Source organism: Mustela erminea, chromosome 15, assembly GCF_009829155.1.
Source record: "Mustela erminea isolate mMusErm1 chromosome 15, mMusErm1.Pri, whole genome shotgun sequence".
NCBI classification, from domain to species: domain Eukaryota; kingdom Metazoa; phylum Chordata; class Mammalia; order Carnivora; family Mustelidae; genus Mustela; species Mustela erminea.
In genome coordinates this window covers 9,486,588-9,499,956 of record NC_045628.1, presented here as the reverse complement: position 1 = coordinate 9,499,956, position 13,369 = coordinate 9,486,588, and the positions used below count along the sequence as shown (strand labels likewise).

At 39.9% G+C, this 13,369-nt stretch overlaps 1 protein-coding gene across 2 annotated transcripts in view; it reads right to left on the bottom strand.

Moving 5' to 3' along the window:
- Nucleotides 1–13,369, bottom strand: part of FGF14 (fibroblast growth factor 14) — a 595,595-nt gene that overhangs the window by 191,540 nt on the left and 390,686 nt on the right. The gene's annotated exons all lie outside the window — the stretch shown is intronic.

Genomic DNA, 13,369 nt, shown 5'->3' with positions numbered 1-13,369 from the left:
AATAATTATCATTAAACACTCTGGGTCTGCCAAGGAGAATAAAACCAACTGCTTCCACAGAAAGTTCCAGAGACTAGTTTGTTAAATTCCCATTTACTCTTCTGCTCAAAATTTCCTGGGAAGAGCCCTCATAATTATCTAGTCCTGTTTCGTTCTCACAATCCTTTCAAGCATTTGTGTGATTTCCATTTGAACTCTCCAATGACTGAGGACCCAAAAGTTCAAGAGTCACCTATTTTCAGATGCCTTGAATTTTAGAATGCCCTTCTCAGAACTGAGCCCAAAGCCCAATCTTGTATTGCCCACTGGAAAGATATATGGTTCCCTCTCTCACATGACAGTCTTTAAGTATTTTATCACAACACAAACCACCTGTATTTCTGTCCTTCTGGTGTCAGTATGCACATTTAAATGACATTGACCCATCCATGAGAACTACCACCAAAGTGATAGGAGATTTTCCACTTGTCTCTAGAGTTCAAACAAAGCCTTTCACTCTTGCCTTCTCTTCTTTGTTGGGCTTGGCTTCCTAAGTCCTTATATCCTAAACTTACACTGTCTCAGTTCCAAGTCTTAACACCCATTGTTTCTCTAAGCCTTGGGGAGACAGTGAGTTAGTAGCATACACACACTGTCCTTGGCACTTCAGAATACACATTTTGATATTCTCTTTAGTTGCAAACACCAAGACTTCAAAATGAGGTTGCATGTATCTCAATTTTCTGAAAAACATTGAACTAGATGCCCATCTCTCCTCCTCCATCATGTTTGAAAGATGAGGGAAATTCTCAGCTTTCCTAAGTCTTGTCTGTTTTGTTCACTGCTCATACAATGTGCCCCCAGAGCCCAGCATCATGCTTGGTCCCAGAAGTGATTCAGTGACTGGCTGTTTCATAATTTCAGAAGGTTTATTTCCTCTGGGTACACTAGACAGGGTGCTGATGGTCACAGTAAACCCTCAGATCAGAATTGCATACTGCAGAGATAAGCAGGGTAATCTGCAGTGTGTCTGCACCCATCACTGTGCCCAGTTGTTGGAGGAAATGGTTGGCCCATCCTGAACCTTCCCATTGCGTTCTTAGTCTTCTTCACATCACTTCCTATTATAAATTTGTCTATTACTTTAGTCCAGTAGAGCTCCACAGCTGCTGCTCATGAGAATAACATAGGCAATTCATCAAAATAACCTCCAGGGATGGATGTGGGCCCCAAGCATAAAAACCTTCTCTAAAAACTCTCTGAGATCAATTAGAAATACTAAAATATTATGTAAATGATCAAAACATTCAATTAAAATTAAGGGCACATTTTTTCTCAAAGTTTTTTTGAAAACATATCTTTCATGTGCTGAACTGTAACCTTGCTCTGTAATTTTTCTGATAGCATATAGAAAACAAAGTCCTTTAATGGAAGACAGTCTGACACTTATTTTGAACCCATTGAAAAGGTGCATGCTGTTCTCTTCATCATTTTTTTTAAAAGCAAATCATAATGTTAAATAGAAAAAAAGACAGTCTCCTCAATAAATGGTGCTGGGAAAATTGGACAGCTATATATAGAAGAATGAAACTCAACCATTCTCTTACTCCATATACACAGATAAATTCAAAATGGATGAAAGACTTCAACTTGAGAAAAGAATCCACCAAAATCCTAGAGGAGAACATAGGCAGTAACCTCTTCAACATCGGCCACAGCAACTTCTTTTAAGATATGTCTCCAAAGGCAAAGAAAACAAAAGGAAAAATGAACTTTTGGGATTTCATCAAGATAAAAGACTTTTGCACAGCAAAGAAACAGTCAACAAAACAATGAGGCAACCCACAGAATGGGAGAAGATATTCGCAAATGACACTACAGACAAAGGGTTGATATCCAAGATCTACAAAGAACTCCTCAAACTCAACACTCAAAAAACAGATAATCACATCAAAAAATGAGCAGAAGACATGAACAGACACTTCTCCAAAGAAGATATACAAATGGTTAACAGACACACGAAAAAATGTTCATCATCATTAAACATCAGGGAGATTCAAATCAAAACCACATTGAGATACCACCTTATACCAGTTAGAATGGCCAAAATTAATAAGAAAAGAAACAACAAGTGTTGGAGAGGAGTGGAGAAAGGGGAACCCTCTTACACTGCTGGTGGGAGAGCAAGTTGGTACAGTCACTTTGGAAAACAGTGTGGAGATTCCTTAAGAAGTTAAAAATAGAGCGACCTTATGACCCTGCAATTGCACTACTGGGTATTTACCCCAAAGATACAGATGTAGTGAAAAGAAGGGCTATATGTACCCCAATGTTCATAGCAGCAATGGCCACAGTAGCCAAACTGTGAAAAGAGCCAAGATGCCCTTCAACAGACGAGTGGATAAAGAAGATATAGTTCATATATACAATGAAATATTATGCTTCCATCAGAAAGGATGAATACCCAACTTTTGTATCTACATGTACAGGACTGGAGGAGATTATGCTGAATGAAATAAGTCAAGCAGAGAAAATCAATTATCATATGTTTTTACTTACTTGTGGAACATACAGAATAACATGAAGGACACTAGGAGAAGGAAAGGAAATGTGAACTGGGGGAGATCGGAGGGGGAGACAAACCATGGGAGACTGTGGATTCCAAGAAACAAACTGAGGATTATAGAAGGGAGGGCGTTGTGGGGGGTGGGTGAGCCGGGTGGTGGTTATTAATGAGGGCACATATTGCATGGAGCACTGGATATTGTACATAAACCATGCATCTGGGAACACTTCATCAAAAACGAATGATATATTTTATGATGACTAATGTAACACAACATTAGAAAAAAGAAAAGAAAATATCATACAGAATTTCAGGAGATAGTTCTGAAACTTTGGTTCTTGGGTCTCACATAACTAGTGGCTGATCTGAATTAAGCTATGGGCAAGATATCTAAAATGAAGTGGTTTTTGTTTTTGTTTTGTGGATGTTAAAATCTGAGGGTAAGATAGGACCGGCTAATCAGCCGTAAGAGGCAACTTGAAGTCTTGTTTTCTGTCATTTCTTTTTCTTTTTCTTTTCTTAAAACAATCTTTTTTTCCCCTTAATTTTTCATTCTATCCTTCTCCATCTCTCCTAATTGGTTCTTCAAAACACAACAGAAGGAAACAAAATAAATGTCCATCAGTAGGAAAATGGAAAACAGACTGTGCTATATTCATACATTATAGTACATTAAAAAAAATAGCAAGTCGCTGCTACATACAATAACAGAATAGACCTAAAAAAAATATTATGTTGAAGTCCAAGAAGGTAGATAGAAACAAGTACAATTGTGACTCCATTGAGAAAGTGGAATCTGCTATCTGTAGACATCAAGAGTCTTTGTCAGAGGTGGGATTGGCTGGAAGGGGCAGGGGGACTTTCTGGGTTGTTGGAAATATTCTCTCTTAATTTGGGTAATGCTTATAGGGATGCATATAATTGCCAAAATTCATTGAGCTATACACCTAATGTATTTGCATTTTACTTTGTCTATGTTGTACTTCAATAAAGTATTATTAGAAGAAAATAAATAAAAACAATAAAAGCATCTACTCAAATGAGCTGGTACCTCTGAGCCCAATTACAGCAGATGCAGATTCTCTGGAAGTCCATATTGCCCTACTGTACACCAGTATCTCCATTAAAGGTCCTCTGACTGGGTGGACTTTGGTGGGATGTAAGGTCCCCCTGCCACAGACTCTCTGGTGTTGGGTAATTCCACACTACAAACTGTTATAAAGGAAGCTCATATTTGGCTTTTGTTTTAGAGTCACAAAGCTACAGAAGCACATTATAGAACTGTAGATACAGTACATTGATACCAAGGAGAAGGAAAGGCAATTATTCTTAAAAATACATTTTAATAAAACATTTCCTGCTGAAGTTGAAATGATAACAGGAAGCTCATCACTTTCTATAATTGGGTATAAGCAAATTGTGACTGAGTTGCTCTAAGACAAAAATGCTCCTTTCAGCCCATTTAAGGACGCATCCAGCAGCCCCTTGGTCCCCCAATATACACTGTTGAGTGTCCACTAACCAGGTAAAGTTGACTCCTCACATCCTACCAATAGACTAGTTGGGTGCTTCTTGGTCTTCACACCCAAACTGCCCCCAACCACAACCTCAGCATGCACACACATACACAAAACCCAAAATGCACACAGATATCTATCAACATGTTGTCCCTTTTCCCCATAGGGCTTCTTAGTTGTCATCTAGTTATTGTGTTCAGTTCCTGTTTACGTAAAATGTTTTAATTCCTTTTTTACTTTTTAAATTTTTTGAGAGAGAGAACATGCATGCAAGCAGTGGGGAGTGGCAGAGGGAGAGAGAGAGACAGGCAGAGAGAGACAGAGAATCCCAAGCAGCCTCCAGCACGGAGCTGACATGGGGCTTGATCTCATGACCCTGAGATCACGACCTGATCTGAGCTGGATGCTTTAATGGACAGAGTCACCCAGGTGACCCAAGTTGCTTTCATTTTTAATAAGAGGTTTTTAAATAGTGTGTATAATCTGGAACAAGTACGATACTGCTAGTCAGTGAAGAGAGAGACTTTGGAGGCCAGATGGTGGTGGTTGAAAGTGTATTTCCATGGTCTCGAATATCCTGCATAAACTAATATTTATTGAGTGCCAGGCACAGACAGTAGCAGACCCTTAACACACATCATCTCTTTTAATCCTTGAGACAGACTTAAAAGGACAGATCCTCCCTCCCATTCCCTAACTGGGGAAGCAAGTATGCTGCAAGGTCACAGCATCTGTAGTTTCCTGAGACCAGATCAAAACTGCTTTGTAATGCTGAAACCATGAAGGTTATGGGCCTTTATGTGGCAAAAGAATGAAAAGAATTTCACAGTGTATTCGTTTGGAAGGATACTTCCAGTAGTGATTACTGAGAAGAGTGGGGTTTTGAGGGATATATTAATCCTGACACTTGCCGCAGGGGTCTCCAAGGCCGTGCTTCAGGCCATATTCATCCGCTGACACAGTGCTGACTAACATATTCACCATAGTTTCCAGAACCTGATTCGGAGACATAAATCCCCCCATATTATCCTTCTAAACACAAGATGCAGACCACTCTGGATAGCAAAATGTCATCTCAGGGCATTTTAACTGTTTGTGGAAACTAGGGTGCAGATTATTTTAGTATTTGACACAGAAGATCTAGAATCTAAGGCACCCTGACAGATCAGCACCAGAAATCTACCTACCCTTCAGGGGCTCGGGTCTCCTGTCTTATTTCTCCTGTGTTCCAGAGCAGAATGAGTCATGTTGTTTACCACTGTCTCTCCAATACCTCCTACGTACAGATTGTCCCTAGTCTTTGTTGGGAGAATAAACAAATGATTGAATGAATGATCAAACATGATTGAATCATTGTTCCAAAGTCTCTCAGTCTACCCCCATGAGACGTTTGCAAGTGCTTGTTCTTTATCTAAAGCAGAGAGGAGTAAATCAGCTCAGTAAGGTCAGATAAACAAGGTGGGCTGGGGGTTCCTGCAATGCCAGCAGAATGAAGCCTGTTTTATACAACTTGTGTCTCTGTGAAATACCCATAAACTCCACATGCTAAAAAGGATGGCACTTGCATTTGTCACAGCACCTCCAAAGCCTGCCTCAGCCCTGAATAACGTGCTTTGGAATATTTTAAATCCACTGTCACTGTGGATTAAATTCTCTGCATCTATCTCTTTGTATGCATTAATGGGACTAACTGGGGATAATGAATACATGAGAATCACTTCTCACATTAACATTAACGTGTTAACATTTTAACAACATTAACAGGCAAGCCCTTTGTTACAGCCTGACTTGTGTTCCTCTAAAATTCATATGTTGAAGATCTAACCCCAGTGCCTCAGAAGGTGGTTGTATTTGGAGCTAGAGCCTTTAAAGGGGTGCTTCAATTAAAATAAGGCTCTTAGCGTAGGTCTTAATCCAACCTGACTGGGTATCTGGACACAAAGAGAGACACCAAATCACATACAGAAACAGGGCCATGTGAGGACACGACAGGAGGGTGCTGTCTGCAAGCCAAGAGGAGAAGCCTCAGAAGAAATCAACCCAATCAACATCTTGGTGTCAGACTCCTGGCCTCCAGAATGGTGAGAAAATTGCTTCCTATGGTTTTACACACCCAGGCTGTGGGACTGTGTTACGGAAGTCCCAGCAAACAAATACACTATTTGAAAACAAATTCACGCTTCTTGGAACAGGAAAAACTCTGAAGTCAGGAAGGCCAGACTTCACATTCGCGACACTGCTTAGATCCATGCTCACTTTTTACAGTCTTTCCGAAAAGGTACCCCTGAATCTGGGCCTTTCAGGGTTCTGCTAGCAACGGAACGACTGCTGTGCTGACATTCACAGGTGTAAGAACAGGCCACTTACAGGTTTTCATTTGTGACTTCACAGTTTGGTCTTGGAAATGAAATCTGTCTGTGGATATAAAGCACCATCCCCATGCCGCCAGAGACCACTTTCAGCCATTTACCGAATGCACAATAAAGAAATTCACTGGCATACAGTGTATTTACCAGAAATGATTCTTCTTAATCGAGCACTGTTACAATTAATTATGATGAACGTCTAGTGAAGAATGTTGTTATGAAATTAATGTTTACCATGACCCTTTTGCTCCTATCTCTTGGTTGATAGTAAGTATAAACATAGGAAGAACATTTATATAGTTCCTAATAAAAATTGGTACTAAAAATAATGTGGCATGTTTCTCCCGATACAATACAGGCAGAAAAGAGAACCCCTCTCACATAAAACTAGTGTATGTTTTCCACTTATCAGTCAATATAAATTATGTAACTTATTTCCCTTTTAAATGTGTCCCCTTGGAATCTCAAAGTTAAACTCATTCTTTGAATATCAATGCTATCCTCATCCTGGATTTCTCCTCTCTCTCCCCCTTGTTACTATATTTCATTTAATCTTCAGTCAATAAACTGATAAATACACCAGACTATATTTTTCCCCATAAGCTTTTTCAAGTCCTTTTCTAGAATTAGGAAAAACACAATGATGAATAAGAATTATCTCTCTGAGAAAAATGAAGGTCTTCATCCAGGAGCAGTGGTTCTCAGGATAATTTTGGCCCTCAGGGCATATTTGGCATTTTTAGTTGTATATGGAGCATATGGAGACGTTTTTAGTTGTTGCTACGAGGACAGATGGGTGCTAGGAGCTTCCAGTGGGAAGAGGCCAGAAGTGATGCTGGGCATCATATAGTACTTCCACCGAAACAAGTCATCCACCCCAAATGCCAATGGTGCCAAGGCTGAGCCAACCCGCCATAGAGATAGCTCACCTGCAACATCAGAAGAGCTTGGTGAGGCCACGGCTGAACGAGGAATATTTGTTGAATGAATAAATTCTGATGGATTTCACCTTCTTTACTGATTTCTCATTTTCCCCAGGTTATATTTTGTAGTTCCTGACAAATTATCACTCAGTACAATTCTGTACTGAGAAGGTCATTTTATAGACCTTCTGGCCTTGGCCTCTTTTTCCGTAAGTATTGGCAGCAGGACTTCTCCATTCCTCTGGCAAATAGCTTTAACGTCATTAACAGCACGAATATTAACATTCCTAGAATGATCATTAGAAATGGCTTAAAGTGGTAGCCAGCTTACCAAACAATCTCAGTCCATTCTCTATTTTTGTGTGACTTTCCATGATCCCAAGAGTGAAATCACATTTTTTTCTGTCCATTATCCCTGACTATAAGCCAACTCCTACCTTGGGTAAGATTGAGTGAAGGACTAAGAATTAGGTCCGGAAGCCCCAAGAGTTAACATAAGACCATTGAATGCACACTAGTCGCAGTTGGATTTGCATCTTGAACAATAAAGCTTTGTAAAAATGGGACACAGACTTCCATCTTTGTAATTCCTACTTCACAAACTGTTAAGTACCAATTGGTTTTGTGTGACGGACTATCCAGCTGAAATAGCCTCAATGTGAGCAAGATCCCATGTGTGTGTAGTCTTACTGCTTGCATTCTATTGAGCTTAGAGAGGGAAAAAAAAAACCGTGGGTCTAAACGTTCCTATTAAACGGAGGCAGGGCAAAGAACTGGCATGCATTGGAAGGAAATCATAGGAAGGGAAGAGTCAGGAAGCTAAAGATCCACATGATCCAAGAGAACAGGAGAAAGAGTGGCGGGAGAATCGAATGTGGCAGAGGAATGTACTAGAGCAGACAGAACAGGTAATCCAAGGAGCTCTGGAGAGAGATGCAGAATTCCTGGGCTCTTTTCCTCCTTAAATTAGCAAAATGGCCATGTCCAAGTCATGTAACCTCTCTGGACTGGCAAAATATGGGACTTTTTACCTTGAATGATCTTGATCAAAGTTTTTTTAGGCAATAAATACCTATCTGTGTCTTGGTTTAGCTAGCAAGAAATTCAGCAACCAGCATGCCTCGATAAGCAGGAGACTAGTTTCAAAGCGTAGTTGGGAGAGGAGAGGAGGTCACCTCACCTTCTGGAAGTCTATAGGGAAACAGTGGTTAAGAGAGAGGAGGGAAGGCACAGACATTCAATGGAGCCATGATTCTCCAGTTGGAGATGAATGAGAAAAGTATTCCCTGCACTCACCCATCCTTTCAAGGTGAAAAGGAAAACAGTCCAGGGAGATAGAGTGGCCTCCTTTCTATTCTTTCAACATGCAAAGCTTGAGGCTTCCGCACAAATTGCTCTTTTGTATCTAAAATACTTGGTAGAACCTGTCCTTCCCTGTCATTCAGGTCTCCACTCCAATGCCACCTCCTTGGGGAGATCTTCCCTGCCCATCCCGTGTACGTAGCCGTCTGCACTCTAGACTTCAGCCCACTTCCTTTGTCTGCAGAGATCTTTTATGTGTGTGACAGTTCTTGATTTTTGTCTTTAAGCACTCCTGACTTTTCTTTCTCCATGAGAGCAGAGGCTTTGTAGGTCTTGTTCATCGCTCCATTCCCAGGCCCTGGCACAGAGTCAAAGTCAATAAATATTTGTTGAATGAATAAATGTTTAAGAGATGCTGCAACTGAAATCTGCTTGTGAAAAGACCTGAAAGACAGAAGCTAGAAACAGAATAGGGTAAGAATGGATAAAGGTCCTAGGGGGATACTATTTCTAGTGGGCAACACTGGTAAGACATAGGGAGGGGACAAAGCTTGATCCTGCACGTCAAGTGAGACCTGAAGAGGCAAAAGAAGAAAGAATAGCCTCATGAACTAAAAGCAGCAAAATGATGCATACATTGATATTATTAGCCTACGCAGTACTGGCGCCTAGAGGTCAATAGCTACAAATCTCAAACACTGGGATTTATCACAAAGCAAGAACAGAGCGAACAGGCTACAACATTTCCATACAATTTAACGATCTTCAACAATGCGCACAATCTTCATTGAGGATTGATGGTCTCTCTTCTAGCCGTAGCTACACAATCTTGAAGCAAACAAACACTGGAATTCTACAGTAGCTGTTAACTAACTATCCAGGCAAGATTTCTATTACCAGGATAAATTGCTATTTGTCGATTTCCACAAATTATACCAACATGATAGGACTGTTTAATAGTTGTTCTTCATAATTTTTCTTCCTATAGCAAAAAACAAACAAAGCAAAAACAAAAACAAAAACTTACCTCTGGCTTTTACCATACACAAGCACACATTTTAGGGAGAAATTTAAAAGAGGAGCAGATGTGTGTCCTCAGTTTCAGCAAGTCTCCTAATGGGTAAAATTTGCTGGGCCCTCTGCTGCCTGTTTTTGGCATTGAAACCCAAAAAGCCTTTTTAAAACTAGAAATCTTGGAAAAGAAGCCATTTCTACTTAGGCTTTTATCCAGTTGCCCATTTAAATAGATTAAGTCCTTCAATTACAAAATGTGCTTCAGAAATTTAACAAACTGAATTGTCCTTTAAGATTTTGAGCAAATTATTGGGGGGGGGGATCCCACCTTAATAGTGTTCTCCTCTTCATCTTTCAAGCCTATAGTGAATGTACTGAAAAGGATAAATCCTGGTACATTTTTGGTGAATTATTGTTTGAAATGGTAAAAAAAAAAAAAAAGTTCACCAAAAAATCATAATTGACTTTGCTTATTTGATAACACCAAGTACAAATGTTTTTCTATAAAATTATATTTTCTATTCTTTTAATATATTAAATCTCAATTATCTTAAAATAGAAGTGGTTACTTAGATTTATAGAGCCAAATCATTAATTGATTATTGGGCTAATTGAAAACTAACATTAAAAAAAAAAAAAACACAGAGCTATCCTTTCAGAATATATGCCTTGAAAACCTGACATGAGATTGCATCCTGGTGAAGGTAAGATACTCCTTACAGACAGTAACTGTACAAAGTACAAAGTATGGTGCAATTATCTGATTTGCCAGTAGTGGACACTGTTACTCTAGTTATAACCACAGAGTGACTAGGAAAAACCCAGCTTAATATCTCACAAAGTGCCTGCTCTTTATTTCTTTAAATAGATCCGAGTCAGTAACATCAGTGACTATTCTGGAAAAATAATAAAATAAACTGTAGAAAAAAAAAATCAATGTTTCTCTTGGACATTCAAACATTACTAAGAAACAAAAATGTACATTTAAAGATACAGTTTTCATTGGATTTTTGTTTTTAATTTATGGGACATATGTATTAGCTGCAAATTTTCCAATCATTATCGTTCCCAAGTGTAACGTATGCATCTACAAAAGATCTCCATCCTAGAAAATGTTGACAAGAGGAGGAAGAAATAAAACCGAACTGACAGAAGCCAAACTGTCAGTCCTGGGTTCCCTAAACTAGCTTTGCAACCCTAAACAGATCACCAGTCTCTCTGAGACCTACATCAGCAAATTGCCAAAAACTCCTACCCTGACAACTGTGTTTCTGGGAGTCTCTCAGGACAGACGAGAGTAAGAAGTTTCCACTACAATTGTGTAATCTGGTAAGGTGTTATTTATTTAATCTCCATCTAAAAAAAAAAAACCACAAAAAAACAAAAAACCCTGATAAAACAGCTATTCCTTCTGCAATGAGGCCAGTAACATAAACCCCGGCCCTCAGGGCAAGGATAATGAAAATCAAACTGCAGAGCTAATGAAAATCAGGCAGTGGGCTCAAAATAGAAGCCTCTTACTCTCCACTTTCTACCCTGCTCTGCAGGAGAGTCCAGGTTGCCATGATCAGGGAGTTTACATTGTGCCAAATAGGTATTATTAGTATTCCCATTTTACAGATGAGGAAATTGAGGTACAGAAAATTAATATCTAGTCCATGGAGAACGTTAGTAAGTGTTGAAGCCAGGCAATCTAGCTGGGAAGCCTATGATTTTAAAACTACTGTGTTCTGCCCTTTTGGGTTCCAGGCTGACTCTCAGTACAACACTCTACATATGTCTTCTGCCATGTACTAGATTGTGAATTGCCTCAGGACAGACAAAAGAGCAGCACTGTGGAAAGACACGGGTACCAGCCAGAGATTATCAGCTCTATGTGATATCTCCCTCCCCTCAAGGGACATTTGATGACAGCATTTTTCATTGTTGGGACAAGGGAGAAGCGCTTCTGGTATCTAGTGGGTAGGAACCAAGGTTGATGCTACACGTTCTACCACATTCAGGACAGCCCCACAACAAAGAATTGTCCAGGTCACATTGTCAAGGATACTGAGGTTGGGAAACAGGGCTTCGTAGTAAGGGAATTTGGTTTGAATCCTGGTTCTGTCACTTACCAACTGAGTGAACTTAGAACATTTGCGAACTTGTTCCCTGAAACTCCCAGTCTCTTCCATTAAAATGGTAAAAAACAAACAAACAAACAAAACAAAACAAAACTACCTGACAACTATGGTTGTGGAAAGAACTGACTGCTTTTTACTGTGGAGTTATTTATAGAACATTTTCAAAGATCGTGCCACAGAGTATAGAGCCGAGGTTTTAGAATGAGAGGAGGACACGTTCTCAAACCTTCCAAGCCAGTTCCCTTCCTCTCCTGAAAAAAGAGGAGGTGGATTTCTTCTGACCGTTTTTGCCTCAAGATTAAATGAGGTATTGCAAAGACCCTCTCATATTGTTTCACACATAGCATATTCCTGAAAGTGATGATTTCCATCCTCCAAAGTGAGTCTGTGTATACTATTTTTTGTCTGACTTCTAGGCAAACCCCACTCTCCACCAACTGCATGCCTTCCGTTCCAAACCAAATCCAGTTTTGTTTAGGGATATTCCTTAGCCCAGGCAACCAAGTGCCTCCAGAACGACCTCACATTTAAAAATTCAGAAATGAAACACCATTGAGTTAATGCCAGGTCAATCCTGCACTCTTCACACAGAATCAGGATCAGCCACGTGACCTCATTCTGGCCAATGAGAAAAGTGGTTTTCAGTCCTAAGAAATAGTCCTAGGAGAGACAACCTTATTTCCCCCCCAAATGTTGCTTCTGTTCAGGGTGCCAGGGACTGTAATAGTCACTTTGCCACCAAGCTGAGAAGGACAGCAACTCCACTGATGGCAGAAGAGGGTAATGGGCAGATCTGCAGGATGTGATTGTAGAATATAGTTGTTGGGAGAAGGGGGGTGGGGTTATGGACATTGGGGAGGGTATGTGCTTTGGTGAGTGCTGTGAAGTGTGTAAACCTGGCGATTCACAGAACTGTACCCCTGGGGATAAAAATATATGTTTATAAAAAATAAAAAATTAAAAAAAAAAAAGAATATAGTTGAACTACAAGTCAGCCGCATATGCTGCATCCCCCCCTTGGACTTCCTGCAATGTTTATGAATCAATTTCCTTGTTGTTGAAGTCAGTTTCATTCAGGGTTTCTATTACCGGAAGTGAAAAACATCCAGATCGGTACAGGTGAAGTCTAGGATCTTGCTGCTGTATCAGTCCCCCTGCCTCACAGTTGGAGAATAGGTTCCCCTCCCTTTCCTGCAATAGATGCACATGGCCAACCAGCCTGACAGTCGTAATAAAACAGAATTGGAATGGAGCAGTAGTGGAGAGATTTTTGCACTTTTAGTCATTATTTTTAAAATTATGGTATGATATATGTAAAATAAAATTTACCATTTAACAATTTTTAAGGGTACAGTTTAAAGACATTTAGTGTACTCATACTGTCCAAACATCACTACAGTCCACCTCTAGGATTTTTTCATCTTGTAGACTGAAACTCTGAGCCCTATAAACATGAATTCCCTGTTCCCCTTCTCCTAGTCCTGGGCAACCACCCTCCTGCTTTCTGTCTCTACGAAACCGCACTACCCTAGTCACTTCATATAAGTGGGATCATACAGTATTTGTCCTTTTCTGACTG